Source organism: Balaenoptera ricei, chromosome 8 (assembly GCF_028023285.1).
Source record: "Balaenoptera ricei isolate mBalRic1 chromosome 8, mBalRic1.hap2, whole genome shotgun sequence".
In the NCBI taxonomy this organism is placed as follows: domain Eukaryota; kingdom Metazoa; phylum Chordata; class Mammalia; order Artiodactyla; family Balaenopteridae; genus Balaenoptera; species Balaenoptera ricei.
This window is the reverse complement of record NC_082646.1, coordinates 15,335,960-15,359,729: the sequence shown is the minus strand read 5'-3', so window position 1 is coordinate 15,359,729 and position 23,770 is coordinate 15,335,960. Positions and strand designations below refer to the sequence as shown.

Genomic DNA, 23,770 nt, shown 5'->3' with positions numbered 1-23,770 from the left:
AAGGAAATGGAGAAAGGGAAACCCTTTTACACTGGTGGTGGGAACGTAAACTGGTACAGCCACTATGAAAACACTATGGAGGTTCCTCAAGAAATTAAAAAATAAAACTACCATACGATCCAGCAATCTCACTTCTGGGTGGGAAACGAAAGGAAACGAAATCATTATCTCAAAGAGATTATCTGTATTCTGATGTTCATTCAATAGCCAAGGTACGGAAATGACCTAAGTGTCCATCGACAGATGAATGGATAAAAAAATGTGGTGTATGTATGCTACTGAATATTATTGAGCCTTAAAAAAGAAGGAAATCCTGTCATTTGCAACCAGTGGATGAACTTGGAGGACATTATGCTAAGTGAAATAAGTCAAAGACAAATATCATATTACCGCATGGTATCACCTACATGTAAAATCTAAAAAAGAAAGAACAAACGAAAGAACGAACGAACAAATGAACTAACGAACAAAAGAAAGAAAGAGCCAAACTCATAGAAACAGAAAGTAGAAAAGTGGTTGCCAGAGGCTGAGAGGTGGGGAAAATAGGGAGAGGTTGGTAAATGGGTACAAACTTTCAGTTATAAAATGAATAAGGTCTGAGGATCTAATGTAAAAAATGGTGACTACAGTTGATAACACTGTGCTGTATCATTGAAATTTGTTGAGAGTAGAACTTAAATATTCTCACCATATAGAAAAAAAAGATAAATATGTCAGGTGATAGATATGTTAATTAACTCAAGGGGTAAATCCTTTCACAGTGCACACATATCAAAACATCACACTGAACACTTTAAGTATCTTACAATTCTATTTGTTAATTACACTTCAATAAAGTGGGGTGGGGGGGAACCTAACTAATTTCACCTGTTTTTACTTTTTGAAATATGACTACTCAAAAAGTAAAAATTAAATACGTGGCCCTCATTTTATTGGACAGCACTGGTCTAGAGGATACCAATAAGCTACCAATTAAAGCAGGTATTCCACAAAAATGACTTCTGAAATACCTGACCCAATACTGAGAATTGCCAACCACCCATCTCAAAGAAACTTGGCAGGCTACAAGGCACTCAGTGCTCAACACTGCCTCGGGGAGAATCTTAAATAAGGTCTCAAAAGTTGCATTCCAAGAACTCTATTTAATTCCATTAAAAAATGTTTACAGAGCAACTGACTGGCTTAAGGCAGCGCCCTCGAGCAACTCACTAGGAGCTACTCTCAACAGGGATTCTGTGACAGAATTAAGTTTTACACTCAGTTTTACAGCAGTTCTCAAACTTTTTGGTCTTGGGACTCCTTCTCTTCAAAATTACTGAGAACCTTCAAAGAAGTTTTGTTTATATGGGTAATATCTATCAATATTTACTTAGAAATTAGATTAAAATTACAATCAGAAATTAAAACAGAAAATTTTAAAGCAGAAGAATACACATGCACACATTTCATCAGCCATCAGAGTAATCATATCATCAAACATCAGGTGGTCTTTTGAAATCTCCACTGTGTAATTATGAGAGAATGAAAGTGAAAAATGAAAATAATGTTTGAATATTTATAAAAAGAGCTTTGACCTAGGGACTCACTGAAAGAGTTTTGGAGACTCTGGGGTCCCTAGATCAAACACTGAGAACAACAAGGCATCATTGTATGTAATGAATTAACTTCTTGCCTATGTATCTAGAATGGTACTGAAACAGGAGGGAAGGGGGCAGAACACAACCTTTAAAAGAATGACATAGCCATAGGACATGACAAAAACTGGTTAGAACCAACTAAGTCCAAGATGGCGGAAGATGTGACTTCCACTGGACCTTGAGCCTCATTATACGCTCATTGTAATACATTAGCGTATGCTAAATGACACACCCACCAGAGCCGTGACAGCTCTGAAGCTAACCATAAAAGGTCAAAAAGTGAGCGGTGGCCTAATTCCTGGAAATCCCCACCCCTTCCCCAAAATAATTGGAATAATTCTCCCACTCATTAGGCTATGAAATTACCCAGCCCATAAAAACTAATCACGTCATATCTCGGGGCCTCTCACCTTCTGAGATGGCCCGCACTCTGTCTGTGGAGCGTGTTTCTCTCTAAATAAATCCACTTCTCACCTATCACTCTGTCTCTCACTGAACTCTTTCTGTGATGAGACATCAAGAACCTGAGCTTCATTAAGTCCTGAGACCAGGTGTGTGATCTCAGTTAAAACACCGTGGGTTCAAGTCCCAATCTGAGTTGCAAGGTGTCAGTACCACCTTTGGGAAAACTGAGAAAATCTTCACTCAAATTTTTTTTCCTGTAGGACTTAATTCCTTCTATAAGAATTAATTAATTCTCAGTTGAGATGGCTTCTAGAAAAGGAATTTAAATGTCTTTGCAATCAGCCTTGATGAAAAGCTTTTTCCTTTTAAACTTACTAGAAAATAGAATTGTCATCAGGAAACAGGTTTAAAGCAACCCCAAACCACCACAAACTACACAAGCTAGACTATAAGGCTAAACCTGCCAAGCACTAAATGGCCATGATTAAAGATGTACCATATGTACCACGGTCAGGACGTAGGCTGGTCATACTCTTGGGAAGATCCTGACCTTTGTGCTGGAACCAATCAAGGAGTTGGTATTTTAGTTTGTAACAAATATTCAGATCAAGTACTAAGGGGGCAAAGACATACATTTGGAAAGAACCCATTACTCCATCCATTTTACATGCCATCATAACTGTTTCTGGGAAAATATGCAGCTGTCAAGCCTAAGGAATGACTGAGATGTTAGGATTCTAGCCAACTTCAGACAGGAGGATTCAACATGACCACCAACGATAATGGTCAGTCAGCTCTCAATGAATCCCAAAGGAAATACAGTTGACCCTGAACAATGTGGGTTTGAACTGCTAGGGCCCACTTATACACGGATTTTTCTTGATAGTAAACACTACAGTACTACACAGTCCATGGCTGGTTGACTCCACAGATGTGGAGGAATCAGGGATGTGGAGGCCCAACTGTAAGTTTTATGTGGATTAATCCCCGTGTTGTTCAAGAGTCAACTATAGTTTTAAATAAAAGAAAAAGAAAAAAAAAGATTCAACTATTGTTTAAAATATCTAGCAGGTCTTTAGGTGATTTTTATTTTTCTATACTTCTCTGTTTGGGCTGTACTGAACAGGGAAAATAAAATAGTTCATGCATGCAACAATGTCTGGGGGATAGAGAATTGAGAGCTTACCTGCAGTGACAAAATATACCATGAAACATGCATTATTCTTGGAAGTATTTCTAAGGTGGAACATGGTATATTGTGCATAATTAATAAATGAAAATTTTCTGGTGACGACTTGGAATTCAAGGCATAGAAGGGACATTTTTAAGGTAAAAAAGAAAATAACTTCTCAGTTCCAGTAATTCCCATCTGGTTAACATTTACTGTCTCAGAAAACAGAAGTCCTAGGAGTGTCTCTAACACAATGGGCAACTCCCTCAGCCTAAGTGACATTATTGTTGTTGTTATCTTAACATTTGCATGGTGCCAACAATATTTTGTATGCTTTACAGAACATTAAATCAACTCCTGGCCTGTAGGTTTACCACTTAAATGAACTGAACAAACAGATATTTTAAAAAGGGATGGGGGGGGGGTAGATAGGAGAAGAGGATGGAGTTGAAAAAAAAAATGAAGGTAAGGTTAGAATTACTTACAAAAATATCAGTCCCCATTCCATTTTCAGGTATTTATTTTGGATTGACCAAATCTCAGAAGTCTAAGAGGGGGATTTAGATTGAGACTGATGGCTTAATTCTAAGGGAGCTATTTAAAAGGATGCCCTGAAGCCTTTTTTAAAGGAAGAATTTAAAGGAAGGGAAGGAAAGAGGGAGAGGCCCAAAGAAGATTGGAGGGCAAACAGGAGCTTTGAGAAGAGAGGAGGGATTGGGCAGAAAAGCATAGAGAAATGGGGAGGAAAAGGGTAAGAGCTAAATTGTTTAACAAGGAAGTCCTAATAGTTTAAAGTGGCTACCAAAGCAAATGGTATAATGAAACAATACTAATTGTTACAGAAATGTTTTGAAATAAAAGAAAAACAGAGAACAGCAGTTAGTCCAAGGAGAAATTTAAAGTTATGGTAGGAAATTAAGCTATGAAAGATGAAATTTTCGTGCCAGAGAAGAAAGACTGGACATGTGAGTAAAGAACTTGGCAATGGCCTGGACTGTGAGGTCAGAAGGAAGCAGAAAGCTGAATGGATTTCAAGAGGAATTTTCTTAATGAAGTACATGCTACTCCTTCCTGGAGTGCCAGCTCATAGGTAAAAATAACACAGACTCACAGAAGGATTGTGCTCTTCCCAAGAATGGCATTTGTCAAGGAGTCTGTGTACTGTTAGGCACATTTAGATGTAGCACCTAGAACACTCAAAGCTTTTTAAATCACCAGCTGGAAAGAGAGCTAAGCTCAACTGGCACGGCGTAACTTTCTTAAACTTCCCCAGTGGAGATTTATTACACTGAGTATCTTGCTAACCTTACAATGAATGGTAGTGTTGTTCCCAGTGAACAAAGTCAGAAACAGTTCATATCTTAAATTGCTTTAAATTATATTAATATGCCCCCAAGGCCTAATAACATAGCCTGCAGTAGCAGGAGGTTGATTGAACCAAAGGAACACAATAACAGTTGAAAAACCATTCTACATTCCTCATCTCTTTGCATCTCCCAATTATTTGGTAATGAAGACTAAGGGAAAATAGGGAGCAATCTCCATTATCAGATAAGCATCTTACCCTCCCTACTTCTGAAACTCTTACCTGTCATGCATCCTTAGATGTCAGTACTGTGAGCTAATTGTCAAGATGTACATCTTCGTCAAGCCAGGCATTTCTAGTCTGAATGGTTGTAACACTGGGCTGTCTGTCTTCCCTGCAGCAGCCCAGAGTTAGAGCCAGCTTCCCTGTGCCCATCAGGAACACTGCACCAAGTTCCTTCTGAGGGGCTTTCCTAATCCCAGCTGCAAGCCATAAGTGCTGGCAGGAAATGCCCCCCTGGGATTCCACCAAAATGGGAATATTTTTGTGTGGTGGCTTTTTGCATTTATTCCAACTTCAATGAGTTCCTTTTATTAAGTAGTCATCACATTTTCAAACCAAACAGATTTTATTTCCATAATGAATGTCTGTGTCTCATGTGCTGAACAGTGAACTTTAAGTGACTTAAATCACTCGCCTGGATAGTCTAACTGGAACATTAATTAATTCTCAAATTTCTGATATTTATTTTAAAGGCAGGAGGAGGAATGTTGATAAACAACAGTGCCATAGAAAAAAATTTGAAAAACTGTTTCAGCAAAATATAGCTCATTATTATATGGATTATTGCTATTAGATTGGCCAAAAAGTTTGTTCAGTTAGCGAATACGTTGTTCAATACAGTTCTTGGTGAAAATGACTTTTATTTTTACTTAAAACTGAACGAACTTTTTGGCCAACCCAATACATATCACATGTATGTTAACATTATTGTATCCACATTAAATGTAAAAACACAACTACATGAAGTATGTACTTCATATCACAGTTAACATTTAATAAGATTGTTCGTCCTTTCCCTTAGCAGGATTACACGCATCCTAAATTCTGACTTTCTATAATAGTCCTAAATTGACATTACAGTACAAGTCTAGAATTCTAAAAAGCTACTAGAAGTACCAGCAAGGATTTTACTTTTATTTTTTATTTTTTTAAATAAATTTATTTATTTATTTTTGGCTGTGTTGGGTCTTCGTTTCTGTGTGAGGGCTTTCTCTAGTTGTGGCGAGCGGGGGCCACTCTTCATCGCTGTGTGCGGGCCTCTCACTGTCGCGGCCTCTCTTGTTGCGGAGCACAGGCTCCAGACGCGCAGGCTCAGTAGTTGTGGCTCGTGGGCCTAGTCGCTCCGCGGCATGTGGGATCTTCCCAGACCAGGGCTCGAACCCGTGTCCCCTGCATTGGCAGGCAGATTCTCAACCACTGCACCACCAGGGAAGCCCAAGGATTTTACTTCTAAATAAGCTACCATAATTATGTATTAATTCACTAAAATATTAAGTATAGTTAATAACAGTGAGGGTTTTTTAAAAAATCATTAAAAGCATCCACAATTTAAGCAAAAACCAACCTATTTATTACACTGTCTACTGGGCCCTCTTTTGATCTTATGACAATATTGTTTTTAAGCAAATGGATATGACTCCTAATTCACTGCCAAAGAGACCCAAAAGAATCTCCAGACATCAGAAATAGTTTCATTTAAGACAGACATATTTGCATAAATATCTTTTTAGAAAAGTAACAGACCATGAGAAACATCATCCAAAAAATCACAAGGAATGAGATTTATGAGATGAGAAATGAAGGGAGAATAGAGAGCGGGGGAAAAGAAAATAAAATGTTAATTGATAATAACTTCACACTAAAAGTAATTATCCCTCCCTATTTTTTTTTAATTTATTTATTTTATTTTTATTTATTTTATTTTTGGCTGCATTGGGTCTTCGCTGCTCGTGGGCTTTCTCTAGTTGCGTTGAGCGGGGATTACTCTTTGTTGTGGTGCATGGGCTTCTCACTGCAGTGGCTTCTCTTGTTGTGGAGCACAGGCTCTAGGTGCACGGGCTTCAGTAGTTGTGGCACACGGGCTCAGTAATTGTGGCTCATGGGCTCTAGGGCGCAGGCTCAGTAGTTGTGGCACATGGGCTTAGTTGCTCCGCGGCATGTGGGATCTTCCTAGGCCCGGGATGGAACCCCTGTCTCCTCCATTGGCAGGCAGATTCTTAACCACTGTGCCACCAGGGAAGCCCTATCCCTCCCTATTTAAAGGTCCTTTTGAATTTTCCTGCGACCTCTGGGTCACAGATATCTTTAGCGATCACACTGGCATTCTTTGAAACAAAGTCAAAGAAAATTCCAATAAATCAAATGTACTTTTCTGAGTAGAAGATGGCACAGAATAAAGAGTTCTGGTAGGAAAGACATAAAAACTAACACATACAGTAGCAGAATCTTTTTCCCTCTGAACAAAATCTCATAGAAGCTCTAATACGTAAGATGAGGAATGGGAGAAGCACCTACTCTGGTTAACTCTGGGTAAGAGGTTCAGAGACAAAACTTTTCAGAACCCTAGGGCTCTGGAGAACAATTCAGAAATCACTGGGACAGCAAAAAGAGAACTGGAGTGAGAGTTGAGATCTAGAAACATTTGTGACCTTGGGCATATCACCTTACCTCTATAGTCCTCAAGGTCCTTATCTACTAAATGAAAGGTGTGACTGTAAGTGACTTGCAAGCAGAGTTATCAAGACAAGGTCTCACCATGCCAATTCCTAAGTAGAACTCTGAGAGACTTTGGTGTTGCTTCTTTTACATTTTTACTTTATTTTTTTAAGTTCCAAGGTTCATTCACATAAAATGAATCAGAATCACTAAACAGTTCTCAATCTTGAAAAACTGAAACATTTAAGCCATCTAGTTTTATAGTGCTATATGATATAGGACGATATGATAAGCCCAAAGATGTATTTACCACATTTGAGATAACCTCAGTGAGTAAGCTCTTAAGTACTACCTTTCTTACTTAAACAGCAATTAAATATGTTGAAGCATAACACCACTGTCTACCTAGGAAAGCCCTGGCATTTTTGCTGCTAATATTTTCTCTATTGGTAAAATCAATATCTCCTACCACTAAGACTAAAAACACTGATAATCAATAATATTATTAATTTCCATTCCACTTACAGAACAAACAATGGTAGTCTAAATTAAATGGAATGTGATGCAGGCCACAATTAAATCAAACTAATTAAGCCATAAATTATAACCAAATTAGGAAGATAATATAGAAACCAAAAATCCAAGTCTAAGAATCTTATCCAAATTTGATAGTTTCCACCGATAAAAAGAATCTTAGAAATGAGAAAATTAAAGTGTCAAGTTTGTTTTATATCTTTTCTTTGTGTTTTAGACAAGTTAATTCCAACATATTAAACATAATAAAAATAGCTTTAAATTTATTAAGCACTTAACACGTGCCAAGGCAGTTACTTTTTACTTTTTATTATGAAAAAGTTCAAATATATATAAAAGTAGACTAATACAATTAAATCATCAATCAGCTTCAACAATTATTAACTCATGGTCAATCTTGTTTCATCTATACCTCTACCAATTTCCTCCAAAATCCCAATTGCCATATCATTTCATTTGTAAATATTTCAATATGTACCTCTAAAAGGATTCACTCTCTTAAAACATAACTATGGAACACTTATCACATTTGAAAAAAATAACAATAATTATAGGCATTAACTCAATCTTCACAACAACCCTATGAAGTAGGTACTACTATCATTCCCATTTAAAACTGACGCACAGGGGCTTCCCTGGTGGCACAGTGGTTGAGAATCTGCCTGCCAATGCAGGGGACACGGGTTCGAGCCCTGGTCTGGGAAGATCCCACATGCCACGGAGCAACTAGGCCTGTGAGCCACAACTACTGAGCCTGCATGTCTGGAGCCTGTGCCCCACAAGAGAGGCCACGATAGTGAGAGGCCCGTGCACCACGATGAAGAGTGGCCCCCGCTTGCCGCAACTAGAGAAAGCCCTCGCACAGAAACGAAGACCCAACACAGTCAAAAATAAAATAAATAATTAAATTTTAAAAAAAAAACTGACGCACAAACCAACCAAGTAATTTGCCCAGGTTATACGGTACTAAATAGCAGAGGCAGAATTTGAACCCAAGCAGTTGAGCTCTAGAACCTGAACCCTTAACTACACACTATGTTTTGCTGCCTCTCAAAACTAGATTTTATGGTAAGGAGTTCTCAAATATAAACATAGTAAACTGACTAACAAAGGAATGAATGACAGAATCATAAGTCAGCAAAATTTTGAAACCGGGAAAATACAATACAGTACTTCACCTCTCCTCCAACTTCTTTCTTCATCTTCTGCTGGTATGCTCACGAACACCTCTACCTTCCTTCATTTAACATAATGCCAATTATTACAAGGTTTGTTCTTTTCACTACAACCAGCTCCACCAGGTTAAGCTGATATTTGGGATGTACTCTGTGACTAGCTTTCATCAAAACAGACTCACTGGGTGCAGTCCTACTCAAAATTAAATATTCTCTACAGAAGTCATAAGATGTAGCAGACAGACCCTAAGGTGACCAACCTCCAGTGATTGCACACACCATACATTCATTCATGATTTTGTGTAATCTCTTCTCTCCCCTCCATCAAGCTGGAAGTCCTGATGAAGTAAGTGGCCATGTTTGAGAAGCTCCTAAGAAAAGGAACTGTGGATGGTCTCAAAGAACTGTAGGCCACCTCTCTAGAACCTGCGGGCAGCCTCCAGCCAACAGCCAGCAAAAAGTCAGTCATAAAGCCACAAAAAAATAAACTCTACCAGTAGCCTGAATGGTCTTTGGAGTGGGTTCTTCCCCATTGGAGCCTCCAGATAAGAATGCAACCCGCCCAATACCTTGATTACAGCTTTATGAGACCCGGAGCAGAGGGTCTCCTGACCCACAGAAACCATGAAATAAAAATGTGTGCTGCTCCTACCTGGACTGGGGAGTCGGCGGTGACTCCTATGAGGAAGTGATACTTAACTGAGCTCTGATAGATGAACAGGCGTTAACTGGGGGGAGGAATGTTCAAAGGTCCCAAAATAGAGGTAGCATGGCAAACAAAGACTGAAAGAAAACGTGTGCTTAGAACAGAATAGAGAAGGAAGACCAGACTGAGGAGGGCCTCATAGGCCCTAGGAAAGAAAGTGATTTGGAGGACTTTATCCTGAAAGCTATGATTAAAAAGTTTTAAGCAGTGGGTACCATAACACCAGAATGTCCCAGAGACATCTTTAATTCAACTGTACAAAATCCAATTTCATTACCCCTATTTCTCATTTCCCAATTTCTATAAATGGCACTATCCTTCTTCTAGTTAGGAAATGACAAAGAGGCTACATTATTTTACATTCCTACCAGTAATGCAGGAGAAGGTTCTAATTTCTCCACATCCTCACCGATACTTGGTATTGTCCATCTTTTTTTAATTATAGCCATCCTGAAGGGTATGAAGTGATATTTCATTGTGGTTTTAATTCTCATTTTCCTAATGCCTAATAACATTGAGCATCTTTTTATGTGTTTATTGGCCAGCTGTATACCTTCTCTGTTCATTTTTTAATTAGGTTGTCTTTTTATTATTGAGTTGTAAGAGTTCTTTATATATTCCCAATACAAATCCCTTATCAGATATATGATTTGCAAATACTTTCTCTTCATTCTGTGATCTGTCTTTCACTTTTTTAATGGTATTATGTACAGTACAAAAGTTTCTAATTTTGATGTGGTTCAATTTAATCTGTTTTTTCTTTTGTCCCTTGTGCTCTTGGTGTCATACCTAAGAAACCACTGCCTAACTCCAGATCACAAAGATTACTTCCATGTTTTCTTCTAATAGTTTTACAGTTTTAGCTCCTACATTTATATCTATGATCCATTTTCAGCTAATTTTTGTGTATGGTGTAAAGCAGGGGTCCAACTTCACTCTTTTGCATGTGGATATCCAGTTGTCCCACCATCATTTGTTGAAAAAACTATTCTTTCTCCATTTAATTGTCTTGGTACTCTGTCAAAAGTCAAATGACCACATTTGGCTTTTATTTCTGGACTCCTGAACCTATTCCACTGATCTGTCCTTACATATACTGTCTTGTCTCCTAGTTCTTGATATTCTAGATGTTGATATTCACCTTACTCTCTTAAGGTTGGTGTTAATTACACAAAACAATGGGTTTTGTAAAGTCTCAAGCACCCAACACAGGACCTAGGACCCAGAACAACTATTTATAATTATTTAGCAATTATTAATTATTAATAGCAACTATTAATGAACCAAACCAAAAAGATTTCTGCTTGTGATTTAGGGGGAACTTTTTAAATTATTTTTAAAAAGGTCAATTAATAAAGCAAATATTAAAAATTGAGATGAAAATAACCTACCAACTTAGCAAAATAACAACAGAGAAATAGAACTAAGAAAGAACTGCAGTAACAGTTACTAGGCAACCACAACAATTACTAAAGGGGATGACTACTCCAAATTTTTATTCCAATTAATTCATTCATTAACATAAGTGTGTATGTTAGATCCTAACTACTTCTTTTAAAAGAGAAAGAAAGGACTGAGGTGCTTACAAAATCAAATACATAAAATAAGACAATTAAAAAAAAAATCAGTAAGTTCTTTCCTCCTATTTTCTCAAAGCTATAGTGCCCTTGGGAAAGGGCCAAACACTTCTAGATCAGCAGATATGCAAAGGATTCATTAGCATTAAGTCCATTAGTCTACAGGCAACACACACGGGGAAACCTTTAATATATGAAACAGGGACAAACTGTTAGACTCTTCAAAGAAGAATAGATATAGGAAGTTCTGGCCCTCACCTCCCCAAATCTCTGCTTTTTAACCAAAAAAGGATAAAGAAAAGTGAGGGTTTCTTTGTCCTCTGGTTCCTCCAAAGTAGGTCAGGTCTGTGCGTAATTATTGGCTTTAGCATTCCTTCAGAAAAGGAAGAGATGTCAATGCATGGAGATTTTTAAAAACAGCAGACTCAGGCTAGGGGTAGAGACAAAAGAGTGCCTCTGCTGCTTACCAAAAAAATAAACTAAGAACAGTCTTTTGTTTTTTAAAATAGTAAGTCAATTTTAAGACAGGTAGGATAAGAGGCCTAATTTCTCATTCTAAGGCTACAACCCCTGAACTTGAACTTGTGGATAAATCCTCCTTGTTTCATCTTCTTCCTAGTCATGCTCCCTACTTAGCAAGGTTGACATGAGGAAACTGTGAAAAATAAATTCAAAATATATTTACCGGAGGATTTTATATGTAAGAACATCTACCAAAAGATTAATTAAGAACTAGTATTTTGCATTACCAAATCTTTCCTTAGAAAAAAAATCACTCTGGGGTTCTTTTTAACAATATGCTCATAGAAATTTTTATTGTGAAATACGTCACATACAAACCACAGTTCCTTATGTGCTTTTCTATCCTAGTCCCTATCCCAAGACAATCACTATCCTAAAATTTATATTATCATTCCTTTGCTTTTCTTTACAATTTTACCCTATATGTATCACCAAACAACATATTATTTAGATTTGCCTGTTTTTAAATTTTATATCAAGAGAATCAGGCTGATCATTGTTAACTGCCTTTTTTGATCCTTATAATGTATTTATAATATTCCTCCATGAAGATGCATGCAGTGGTACCTAATTCACAATATTTATGCTAAATAGTCATCCTTTTACAAATATATCATCTTTATTATTGCTTTACAGTTGCTGGACATTTAGGTTGTTTGCATTTTTAGCTATTATGAACAGTATTTTAAATATTCTTATACTTGTCTCCAGGGCCATGAATACAAAAGTTTCACTAGGGTATATATTTAGGAACCAATAAGTAAAGCCAAATTGTTTTCCAAAATGGTCATATCCAACAGTGGGACTGTTCCCACTGTTCCATATCATCACCAACAACTGTTATTTCTCATTTTTCCCAGTCTGGTGAGTGGTGGGGAGCAAAGAGTTCCTCACTGTTTTAATTTGCATTTCCTTGATGACTGAAAAGGTTGAGGATCTTTTCATATGTTCACGGACCATTTATTTCTGCCTCTGTGAAATAAACTTATTCACGACTTTCCTATTTTTTTTTTTAATTTGAAAATTTCTTTTATATTCTAGATGAACTTTGTCAGTACATCTTCTCTCAAGTTGTGGCTTATTTTTTCACTCTCTTTATGGTGTCTTTTTTTAAGTAAATTTTTTATTGAACTATAACAGATATGCAGAAACGTCTCCAAATTATAAGTGTAACCCACATACGAAAAAGCAACTTGGCCCTTTTGGCTCTATGAGCAGCACCATGGCGGTTGCCAAGAACAAGCGCCCTTCTAGGAGGCCTTTTAGTCTAGCGCAAATTACCTAGACTATTTGAAGGTGATAAAAGCAAATTATAAGTGATTTTTTTCCTACTGTGAAAAAAAAAATAGAACAAGCACCTTACAAAAGGCAGCAAAATGGGAGTCAAGAAGAAAGTGGTTGATCCATTTCCTAAGAAAAATTGATATGACGTAAAAGCACCAGTATTCTCACTATAAGAAATATTGGAAAACCACTAGTTATAAGAACTCAAGGAATGAAAATCACATCTGATGGCTTAAAGGGTAGTATTTTTGAAGTGAGCCTTGCTGATCTGCAGAAGGATGAAGTTGCATCTTGAAAAGTCAAGCTAATTACTGAGGACGTTCAAGGCAAAAACTGCCTAACTAATTTCCATGGAATGGATCTTAGCCATGACAAAATGTGCTCCGTGGTCAAAATGGCAGACCATGATTGAAGCTCATGTTGATGCCAACACTACCAATGGTTACTTGCTTCATCTATTCTGTGTTGGTTTTACTTAAAAACACAACAATCTGATGCAGAAGACCTCTTACACTGAGCATCGACAGGTCCACCAAACTTGGAAGACGATGGTAGTAATCATGACCCGAGAGGTGCAGACAAATGACTTGGAAAAAGTGGTCAATAAATTGATTCTAGACAGCATTAGAAAAGATAGAAAAGGCTTGCCAATCTATTTATCCACTCCATGATATCTTTGTGAGAAAAGTAAAAATGCTGAAGAAGTCTAAGTTCGAACTGGGACTAAGTTTGAGCTTCATGGTGAAGGTGGTAGTTCTGGAAAAGCCACTGGGGATGAGACAAATGCTAAAGTTGAACGGGCTGGTGGAAATGAGCCACCAATCCAAAAATATGTTTAAGATTCAGATAAAAAATCCGATTTGTGGGGAAAGAAAGCAATTTTGGGTTCTCAATAATTTTTAAGAGTGTAAGAAGTCCTAATATCAAAAAGTTTGATAACTGCTAAATCAGACATATGTGGTATCTTATTCTCCGTGCCACTAAACCTCATATGTCCCATCTCTTCTTTCTCTGTACTAAATTTCAGAAATTTTTTTCAGATCTATCTTCCACTTCACTCTTGAATTCTATCCAATCTATATCATCTTTCCATTGTGTTTTGTCATTTTTTTCTTTAAATTTATTTATTTATTTTTGGCTGCGTTGTGTCTTTGTTGCTGCGTGCGGGCTTTCTCTAGTTGCAGCGAGTGGGGGCTGCTCTTTGCTGCAGTGCGCAGGCTTCTCATTGCGATGGCTTCTCTTGCTGCGGAGCACGGGCTCTAGGCACGCGGGCTTCAGTAGTTGTGGCTCGCGGGCTCTAGAGCACAGGCTCAGTAGTTGTGGCACACGGGCTTCGCTGTTCCGCGGCATGTGGGATCTTCCCGGACCAGGGATCGAACCCGTGTCCCCTGCATTGGCAGGCAGATTCTTAATCACTGCGCCACCAGGGAAGCCCCTGTCATTTGTTTTTTATTTCTAGAAATTCTGCTGAGACTGAGCTCTTCTTTCACACCTTCCTCAACAATTTTGAGTCTCTTCACCATACTGTATTTTTTTTTTCATACCGTACTTTTAATCCCCTCTTTTATTTCTTTAAACATCTATAGTCTTTACAAAACTAATGATTACCGCTGATGTTTTAGTTATCTAACACTGTATAACAAACCTCCCCAGAACTTTGTGCATTCAAACAACAACAATCACTTATTTTGCTCACAAATTTGCAATCTGCCCAGGGCTCAGAAAGGACAGCTTGTTTCTCTTCCATGTGGCACCACCTAGGGCTGCTTGACAGGAAGTTGGAGGATCCACTTTCCAGAGGCTTCTCACAAGGCTGGTAAATTAGCATTGGCTGGCAGCTGGCAGCTTAGGCCTCAGTTCATCTCCACATGAGTCTCTCCATGGACTGCATGGGCTTCTTCACAGCATGGTGATGGGTTCCAAGAATGAGCATCCCAAGAGAGCAAGGAAGGTGTGTGGCATTTCTATGACTTAGCCTCAGAATTCACATAATATCACTTCCGTTGTATATTTTGTTGACTGACTTTTGGTCAAAGCAGTCAGAAAGGCCTGGCTAGGTTCAGTGGAATGAGACAGACTCTACTTCTTGATAGCAGAATAGCAAGGTTCTAGAAGGGCACATGGGTTGGGAAATACTGCGGCAGCCATCTTTGGAAAATATAATCTGCTACACCTGACTCACTCATAGTTGCTTGTCTTCTTGTGCAAGCTCACATTTCTTTCAACTTTATCCATAAATATTTTGAGGTCTGTCCACAGAGATTTAAATTTGATTCTCCCAGACTCTGGGAATCACAACCAACTAGGGCTACTAACAACAAAGTTAGCAGCTGAGAGATTTTCAGGCCTCACAGGTAGTACAAAATCCTGGTTGCAAATCCATGTGAGGGCAAGCTTCTGTTTAGGCAGTTTCTTGGGAGACTTTTTCCCCTTCTCCATTCAGATCCAAGACATTAACATGCAAGTCTTTGTAGGCAGGGAACTTTTTCTCCTATTCATCCACTGAGAAGTCACCTTTCTGGGATCCCAGTTTTATATAGGGCAGTTTCCAATATGACCTCCCACTCTGCTTGGACACTATTTTTTTCTCTTGTCCCTCCTCCCTTTTGCTCTAAACCCATAGGAAACTCTCAGCACAAACACCACCATCAGTGCTTACTCTACATTGTGGAATCATGCTTTCTAGTCCTTTCAAGGCCTTCAGTTGTTTTCCTCACATGGGCTCCAGTATTTCACATATATTTTTCCTTTCCCCAGCTTCATTTTAAAATGTTCTGACCAGAAAGGAATTCTCTGCACATCTAATCTACCATATTACTGTCAAAGAAATTACTCACCATTCATTTTAAGCTATTTCACTTACTAAAAAATGATAAATAATGTCAGGAATACATCTCTGTTTTTAAAAGGCAGCTATGTAAAATATCATATTTACTTGGATGGAAATGCTTTGGAAAATGTCCTTAATTAATACACTTCCCACAAAGCAAATCAGAGGGAACTTAAACTTATTAGAAATGGTAACTTCTGCCCCAGATTCTTCACATCTTTTAAACTCTATTGGGCTCTATGCCCTTGTACGTATTTTTTTTTAAATTTATTTATTTTATTTATTTTTGGCTGTGTTAGGTCTTCCTTGCTGCGTGGGCTTTCTCTAGTTGCAGTGAGCAGGGGCTACTCTTCCTTGAGGCGCTTGGGCTTCTCATTGCGGTGACTCCTCTTGTTGCGGAGCACAGTCTCCAGGAGCGCAGGTTTCAGTAGTTGTGGCACTTGGGCTCAGTAGTTGTGGTGCATGGGCTTAGTTGCTCCGCGGCATGTGGGAATCTTCCCAGAGCAGGGCTCGAACCCATGTCCCCTGCATTGGCAGGCGGATTCTTAACCACTGAGCCACCAGGGAAGCCCCCTTGTACATATTTTAAACATGGTTTAGAACTGCACCACAACCCAAGGTAAAGGAAACTGTACCGATTTAAAGGAAAAAACAACAAACTATTTCTAGAGCCAATGTCTTAAGGTTAAAACTTAAAAAATAAAAAAAAGATGAGGTCAATGTCATGTAGGAAGAGGTAAATTCAAGTTCTCTTTGGCAAAATGAAAATGAATTAACTGGATTTAATATTCATATGCATTTTTTGAAACATATTCTTAAGACTAAAGAAACAGCAGTTCATGAAAAAAAGGAGCTATAAGCCACTGGAATAAAGCCTTTGTACGTCAGATCTCCCCACCACGCTGAAAGCAATGGCTACAAATTACCATATTCCCCAAAAGATGACAGCCAAACTCTTCTATCCCAGAGGAAAAATGTCTATTACAGCCGTTAGTCGGCACTGCAGGAGGCTTAAGGGCAAGTCACTGAACAGACCATTTATTGTTCTTCATCTTGTGCAATATGACCTTTCCAGCTCAGCCTGCTAAACATCACAGTGGTCCATGAGGAGAAAATCCACATGGAAGCAAATTCCAAAATGCAATTTACCCTATAGGCAGCTTGCTTTTCCAGATTCTTCATCCCACTTTGCTCTACTCCCCTCTGGGTCATAACAGAACTTGGCAGATGTTAGAATTTGCTATGTATAAACTCTGGAGCCCAGATTAGAAAACTCAGCAAAGTATGCATTTGGTACTGGCAAAAATGGTCGCTTTGTGCACTGATTCAGATTTGCTAACTTAGGATATCTACGGTTTCAAAAATGTGTCTACAACTGTTGAAATAAAAAAAATCGGAGAAAAGGCACGTGTCACACACATCCCAACATAGGCTTACGAGTCTTCTGAGATCATCCTCTCCATACCAACAAAATACCAAGGCCATTACACAATCTGTGGTTTCTTCTCATAATTGAAGAAATTAATAGCTTTGGATGCAAAACTTAGATAGCTTTACTCTGAGATATTCTCCCAGCCTTGGAGCTTTGTGTATAGAATCCCAAAGTACCAGTTACCAGACTCCCAAGTAGAGGTCTACAAAAGGTTCTTTTCATTCACTAGCAATCTTTCTTCATAGAAAACTTCAAAAATGTCTTTTGGAAGAGTTTTCCACTTATAAAAAGAGTCTGCAACAAACCCCTATTGTATAGTAGTTTGTGTTTACCAAGTTGATAAAAATCCATCTATACTGTATTTCATGTCGTAATTTATTGATAGTTCTTTTCCTTATATTAAAATCAAAGAGTTAGCATCCTAACAAGGTAGAGAGTACACAGGATACATTTAGCACATGACGTATGACCAAGTTTAAAAGGGTTGAACCTGGAAAAGGTAATTGCTCTGTTTGAATTATAAGTAATCTGACATACTGATTTGGGGAGCAAAGCTACATTCTATAGTTTTAGGCAATGCAAATCTAAAGCATAACACAGCAATGAGTTTTCCCATCTGAGTAATAAGGGTATTCATATAAACTAATTACAGCCTAGAAATTAATTAACTGATCAAACTAGATGAGTTTACCCTTGGTAAGTTAATAAGAGCTTGCTTGTCCATCTGGACATTAAAATGCTAGTCAGCAGAGGTTTCGTTATAACTTAATCTGTTTTGATTTGCTTTACATCAGAATTCTTTTGGCCTCCATTTGTTCACCTACATCTCTGGAAGTTCCTTCATACACATCCAATAAAAGCAAAACAAGTACTTAAGCTTGTACATATGATTCTAAGGGGCTATCTTTTTAATAAATTTTGCATTTATTTAGAGCAATAATGTACATGCATAAAGATGTTATTGTTTAAAAAAATTATACTTTGTAATGCAGTCCCTTAACACACCCAAAAAAATCAGTGCAACTAATACCTATTCAATGAATAGTATAACTACAAATAAAAAGGTCCTCATTTACTCCTGCATAGAAATTGAAGGACTTACTAGCATTAACCTCAATCCAGTATTTTAGACACACAGGCTTTACGGAGAAAATGAGTTTATAATTTCAGATACCTCTAACTGTCAAGTCACATAACCAGGTCTGGGTTTCTACAGGGCTGTGGTAGCTCACTTCAGTTAGTGAAGCAACCCATCAAGGGCATCAATCATTCTGGTTGGGGGGAAAAAGCATCAACATATTTGTTATCTTTTGGATATACACATTTTTTTCAGTCCACTCTTCCACCTTTTTCTGAAGAACAATTTTTTTGTTACACTCTAAACTTCTGGCTTTTGATACCAAGTAGAGAATCCCAATGTCATTAACGGTGCAGAAAGAAGAAAAGAGCCTGGGCTTGAGGCAAGAGAATGAAATTGGAATCCCAACTCTACCACTTAGTTTCTTATCTGTAGAACAACTACTTTAATAAAGTTGCTATAAAGGTGAAAAGATAAATCACCTAGAACAGTAGCTGGCATAGAACAGATAACTAATAAATATTGGCTGTTCTTATTGTTATTAGTACCAACACTATTATTATTATTCTACTTTTTCCTGACTGGGTCCCTACCCTGTTTCCTAGCAATTCCAAACTTCTGTCACTTTCTTCAAGCCCTCTAGCCAAGCTCAAATCCCTAACTTTCAACAAATGACCCACTCTGTGCTTGACAGAGAAAACAGACGTGAAGAATTTCTTCAATTTCATGTCTCTAGATATCTTCATGTACCCAAATTTGCCTTTTCTTTTTCATTCTAGAAGAAGCAGGTCTTTCCTCCAACCTCAGGCAAGTAATAAGTGCCCAGTAACTGTTAGTCACTAACTATCATCTTCTTCCTCTTCCTCAACAAAAGGAATAGGAATTTCCAAACTCCATGTTACTGAAGACTGGTTGTTGCTCCCATTTCAGGCTTGGTAACTACCAACACTCATGTGATTATGGAGAATGGCTACTGGTTTTACAGTAATCGGTTACTCTCTTCTTCATCCTCAAAATCCGTTTAGCTGACATAAAGGAGGTCAAGTTCTCATAAAATAACTACTGGTTCAAACTCATAGAAACAGAAAGTAGAATGGTGGTTGCCAGGGGCTGGGGGGAAGGGGAAATGGGGAATTTTTTAATGGGTATAGAGTTTCGGTTTTGCAAGATGAAAAAAGTTTTGGAGTTTGGTTGCACAACAACGTGAATGTCCTTAACACTACTTAACTGTATACTGAAAAACAGGTAAAATGACAAGTTTTATGTTAGTGTTAATTTGACCACAATTTAAATACATACATACATACATACATATTGGTACTAGCTCAAGGCCACCCCAATATGACCTCTGCCAACCTCTGCCCTGAATTCATTTTCTGGACCCCTATTCAAATTAGGGTGAAAGTTCATTTAGTTCATTTCAGTTTGTTCAAGCAAATTCCTGACCAACATCCAGATAACTTATATAACCTATGTTTTTATAAAAGATAAAAAAGATGGCATGTTGTTGAGGGATATTTGGGGGTTAGGATTGAATTCTCAGAGATAATAACAAGTACAGCATCTGCTTCCCTCCACCCAGCAGAAATTAATATTAAAATAATTCTCCAAGAATACTACTCACACTCCCAGTGGAATCTTCTGACATTGGCACATAGGATACTTGGGACAGAGGTACGGAAGCGAATAAACATGTGGTAGAAAGCTCTCTTAACATAACCTGCTCCAGTGAAACTCACCAAATGAAACTCATGTTGTAGGAAAAAATTTGACCTGAGATGCAAATATTTATAAAAACTGTGACTTAAAGATCAACTATTTTTAGGAGGGAAAATATGCAGCAAATCTAACACAGCAACAAACTAAAATGCAGGGTGAAAAGATAATAGTAAACCATTTCAACCAGAATAAGAAACTGTACTTTTGAGAGTTATTTTTAAAATGTTAAGTATTCACTCTTTACCTCAAGATGTTCAAGAATCATTATACAGAGAACTGAGTGTTGTAAACACATGCAAACACATATGAACAAAAGCTAGGTTTGGCTGTATTCACAGAACTTACCTGTAGTTGGGAGGTAAAACTCCCACTCACCTCTTGAAGTATGTAAAGGACATTACCTCAACACAGAACCATGTAATGTTAACACTAGAAATATCTTATTCTAACCCAAGCCCTTTGTTTCATAGATGATGAAACTGAAGCACTGAAGGGATAAGTAAAACCTACGTACAAAATAAATTATGAGATCCCAGCATATAAAAATTCAGTAACTTTCTAATATACCAACATTAATTTATAAGAAGATGTGATGATGATAATAATTTTTAAAATAACACATTCACAATAGCCACAAACTATCACAAGCCTTGGAAAAAGCATTACAAAAATGTGTGAGAATTTTATGGAGAAAACTAGAAAACGTTAGTAAAGGACCTAAAAGAGGACACATGCCATGTCCATAGACAGAAATGCCTAATGTTGAAAAGACCTCAATTCTCCCTCTTGCCCCTATTTAAGCCACACTCTAGTCTCTCTTCCAAATAAAACTATGATAAACAAAAGAATATTCTTCTATGTTGTGGGTGATGATGGCAAAGGGACGCAGGGGTAAAAAATATAAGGATAAACCAGGAAAATAAGTCATCTTACCCAAGCAGTTTAAACTTTAAATGCAGGTTTCTAGCCTATAACGCCTAGCCAGCAGCGCTCTTCCTTGTACATTCATTATTTCTGCGAGTTCAAATGTCCCTCAGATGATCTGTGTTTTCATGCAATTCTCTATATTTGCTTTAAAAATCAGTAAAGGGGGCTTCCCTGGTGGCGCAGTGGTTGAGAATCTGCCTGCTAATGCAGGGGACACGGGTTCGAGCCCTGGTCTGGGAAGACCCCACATGCCGCGGAGCAACTGGGCCCGTGAGCCACAACTACTGAGCCTACACGTCTGGAGCCTGTGCTCTGCAACAAGAGAGGCCGCGATAGTGAGAGGCCCGCGCACCGCGATGAAGAGTGGCGCCTGCTTGCGACAACTAGAGAAAGCCCTCGCACAGAAACGAAGACCCAACACAGCCAAAAAAAAAAAATATATATATATACATAAAAAATTTATATATATATATATATATAAATAAATAAAAGATTACTAAAAAAAAAAAATCAGTAAGGGCTTTTAAAATGTAAAGTGAACTTTGGAAACAATGTAGGCAGACCAGAAACTAATTTAACATTGTAACTTCATAGCCCACCTTACACTTCTTTAAAGTCTGTACAAACTTGCACTTCAGTATTCTGCCACTGTGCTTCCTGAAAACAACATGGATACAAACTATCTTTCTAAGTCCCTAGAGATCAAGAAAACAAGGTCAGCCCCCCACCCCACCCACGCTGCCACACACACCTCCAGGACCAAAAAGATACAGCACCATAAAATCCTAATAAAAGTTCTATATTAAAACTAAAGGCAACCCAAGTTATTTTCAGTTAGTAGTCTAAAGATAAAGAAGGGATTGAGTAAATTAAAATGAAAAATTAGACCTGACCCTGTGGAATTAACTTCCTATTACTGTGGATTTCCAAATTAAAATCCCATGTGTAGATTTTGACACATGAGGTAGGACCAGGCGGGACAATGAACAACTAAATCTTTAACCTAAGCAAGATAGTTTATGACAGTTTAACTCAAAAAGGTAACTAAAAATACACATAGGGCCTAAGTTAAACCTTACTGCAAACTGGGAAATAAGCAATTGAAACTTCTGTTCTAATAAGAGTAATTTCCAAGTCTCTTTAATATTTTATTACACCAGATCCAAAGCTGCTAAAATTTAAATATCAGTCTGAAGACAGGGGCAAAAGATTCTTTTTCCTCTCTCCCTCAGAAAAAAATACATTGGAAACAGTAGACATTCTGTGAGAAGGCAATAAGACAGTCTGTGTTTTAACGGTGCAGTCATGTAAAGTCTATGGCCGGACACACCGACTATGCGAGCTGCTTGGCAAGCAATACAACATGGTGTTTACTAATACCAATCGCTGTAGGGCTCTTGACTAGCCAAGTACCAGCGAATCTGCACTAAGTCTACAATTCAGAGGTGAGAACTTTCCTGAATACAAAGCTACTATAGAGGCCAAGTGTCTAGACTTGAGGAGGAGGAAATCTGCCAACATCAGAGAGCTTCCCCAGATTAAAGAATGAACATTTTCCCCCTCTGAGAGAGAACGGGAGAAAATGTTATGAATGAGCCCCAACAGTCAGAAAGCTAGCCAAAGCTGGGTATATCCTGTATACATTAATGAATAAAGCAACAAGTCTAAACTTACAGGCCTGCAGAATACAGATTTGAATATCTTAGTATAATAGTAAGGATTATTTTATTAAAATAAATATTTAAAGGTACATTTAAAAAACATTATTTCTCTAGTTTCTTCAAGAATATAGGACAGGGGCTTCCCTGGTGGCGCAGTGGTTGGGAATTCGCCTGCCAATGCAGGGCACATGGGTTCGAGCCCTGGTCCGGGAGGATCCCACATGCCGCGGAGCAACTGGGCCCGCGTGCCACAACTGCTGAAGCCCTCGTGCCATGGCTGCTGAGGCCCGCGTGCCTAGAGCCCGTGCTCTGCAACGGGAGAGGCCACCGTGGTGAGAAGCCCGTGCACCACAATGAAGAGTAGCCCCCGCTCACCGCAACTAGAGAAAACCTGCACGCAGAAACGAAGACCCAACGCAGCCAAAAATAAATTAATTAATTAATTAATTAATTAATTTAAAAAAAGAATATAGGACAAAAGACCAGTGAACTATATCCCTAGGGTCAAACAGGAATAACCTCTTTGACAGGCTCTCAATTCTTAAACCTTAGTTTTCCTTAAGGCTCTTTCTCTCTGCTTAGGCTGCTACTCCTCCCAGACTTAGATATCTCCAATCAGACCATAATAGCTTCCGTGTCTGTATCTCCAGGCTTCATATTTCCAACCATCACCCCCTGGATATCACCCTCATCACCATTATACTGGAAAGTCAGCCCATCCATAATTAAACTGATCACATTTTCTCTTCCACTGCCAAATCTTCTCTTCTACTCTGAATTCCCTTGTCACCTAAAAGCATTGTTTGGATAAAGCAATAATTAATCTACTTCCTAATTAATCTACTTACCAAAGGTCTCCTGCTTCACTTCCCCAAACCATTAATCCCTCACATTCCAAAACTGTTCTTCTATCATGAAAGCAGTATCACAAAATAATAATCGCTACATAGATAAGTTTTCTGTGTGAAGTACTGGGCTTTATGTATATTACCTCATTCAGTCTAACCCTCAAAACAGTCTCTGAGGTAGGCATTACTGTGCTTGTTTTACCAATGAATTAAACTGAGATTGAGGCTTATCCAAAGTCA

General features: G+C 38.1%; 1 protein-coding gene and 1 pseudogene across 5 annotated transcripts in view; one reads left to right on the top strand and one right to left on the bottom strand.

Moving 5' to 3' along the window:
- The window catches only part of SIK3 (SIK family kinase 3), a 247,800-nt gene that overhangs the window by 114,892 nt on the left and 109,138 nt on the right, over positions 1 to 23,770 (bottom strand). The gene's annotated exons all lie outside the window — the stretch shown is intronic.
- On the top strand, positions 5,163 to 13,874 carry LOC132369614 (small ribosomal subunit protein eS1-like; annotated as a pseudogene).